Below are 2,133 nucleotides of genomic sequence, written 5' to 3' on the forward strand. Positions count from 1 at the left end.
TATAATCGCACCCATACTTTATAGTCCAGTAAGAATTAAAAAAGATTTATAATTTGTTAATTAAATAAGCATTAATTGTGTAAATTCTACAAATCGTATTTGCGAAACTCTAATTAATGTTCAGTTCAGATATCTAAACAAAAAGTGGGTAGCAATTTAATCCACACTGCTGTTTCAAAATTAAATTTTCAATTCCACATTTATTCACTCGGTTAATCTTTCCACTATTTTCTACAACGAAATTGCCGCATTTGTTTCTGTTAAAACAATTCATTTATTATTTAACTGGATAAAGTGAAAATTATACGATTAAGTCAACTGTGAGAGGGCTTAGCTTTTGTAATTAATAAAAGCGTTTATATTGTACTTTGATATTCTTTTTTTAAAGACTTATGAGATCTCATAATAATCTTTGACTCGCTTTTAAATAAAACTATTTCTGTTATAGTCGAATGGGTGCTACTTCATTATCAGGGCTTTTAATCACAAGGCTCTCTATACTCCTGAAGGCTGTGGCGTCAAAATCTGACGTTATAAAACAGACGGTCAAGGCGGTTTGTTTCAATTGATATTTAGTAGAATTTGAAGTATTATTTAATCCAGTTATGTCACACCTATATTGAAGGCGACAAGAAATGATTTCATAATGACTTAGCAAGTTAATTTAAACATGTCAGCCGTAGCCCTTTACACCCGAGATGATATGAGCGTGAGTTTCACTTTAAAAAAATTCCCACGTGATAGCTTCTTATTTTTCGAAACGCAACCGATGCCGATCGATCGTGAGGAGAGTATCGCACGTGCTACCGGCTAAGTGAGCGGGGTGCAGGCGGTCAGTTGTGCTAGGGACTCGTCCAAAGATGGCAGATTTTTTCGACCCGCGCACTGTCACAGGTATGTAATTATTTTTGGTATTAAATGTTTAGTATCTATTATTAATCATTGCTAATTTAAAAGCTAAAAGAACACTAAATACGTGGACTTTAGTAGTTTATTCGATTAACTTGCAATTTAGATATAATTAGGTTGCAAATTTCAACTGTTACGATCGTGTGCCTACGGTTGTTGGTGCAGAATAACGTTTGACGAAAATGCTTTTATTGCTATTACTAGTTATGTGTAAGTTTCGTCAATAACAATTTTGTTTGTTTTAATTTTAGGGGTACATTTAAATGATGATCAGATTTTGCCAGTGCGGGGTGAGGAGAAATATATCGGACATTGAAGATCTTCATGAAAGTGAAGAGCTTCAACCAAATAGATTAGAAGAGTTTCAATTTGAAGAATTGTGCCCTGAAACAGATCCAGAAGCACATGCAGACCCTCAAATAGAAACTGACCTAGAATTGGATCTGGAACTTGAGCCTGAACCTCAACCATCTACTTCAAAATCATCCCTAGAAATTTATCGCCGCCGAGCATCTTCACGTCCAACACATCGAAAAATAGCTTGAAAAAGAATACGTTTTCTGTCTTGAAAATGTATATACATCCCTACCAACATCTCCACTAAAGTTTCCAAAGAAATATTCATCTTAATATTTGAATTGTGAGGCTTGATATGTAACCAGTATGCACAAATTTATATTATGTTAGAAGAACCGGTCGAAAACTTAATTTAATTGCAATAGATATGGCTAAAGTTTTCTCCATCTGCATTATCATTGGATGTATTCCCTAGCCAAGAATACCGACGCCTTGGAGACCTGGATTGAAGACGGAGGCAATAACGGAAGTAAGAAGAATGTTGATTTTCATAGAATAACGTAGTTTAGGTTTCATTGCTAAGACAGATTTTTTATAAAGACTAATGAAAATAAAGACAGTGATGTTAAATATCTCCAAATTGTTTTAATTTTCTAACATTTTTTGATAAAAAACTATTTTTTTTTTGCAATTTGCACGATCGTGAGTGTGACAGTTCCCACCGGAGACTCACGATCGTGCGGGTCGATTTCTGGATTAAGTATAAACTCTGGATTTTTTTTTGTATTTTTTGTGGATCCCTTAAGCTATATAAAAAGCCGTAATAAACGTTTTGAATCGGAAATTGCGAAAAAAAATCTTCGGGTGTAAAGGGGTAGACATGTTATTTGTAAAATTTAACCCAATTAGTAACTAATAGGTATGCAA

The 2,133-nt window shown here is 33.9% G+C and overlaps 1 long non-coding RNA gene across 1 annotated transcript; it reads left to right on the plus strand.

The window, feature by feature from the left end:
• The first annotated feature begins 687 nt into the window (after positions 1–687).
• LOC140750158 (uncharacterized) lies at positions 688–1,839 on the plus strand. The gene is made up of 2 exons (XR_012103174.1): positions 688–894; positions 1,161–1,839. It is a non-coding gene; the product is annotated as an uncharacterized LOC140750158 (long non-coding RNA).
• Positions 1,840–2,133: the final 294 nt, after the last annotated feature.

The sequence above is a fragment of the Epargyreus clarus genome, unplaced genomic scaffold (assembly GCF_041222505.1).
Source record: "Epargyreus clarus isolate Ecla_fem2 unplaced genomic scaffold, WU_Ecla_fem_2.2 ptg000019l, whole genome shotgun sequence".
NCBI lineage: Eukaryota > Metazoa > Arthropoda > Insecta > Lepidoptera > Hesperiidae > Epargyreus > Epargyreus clarus.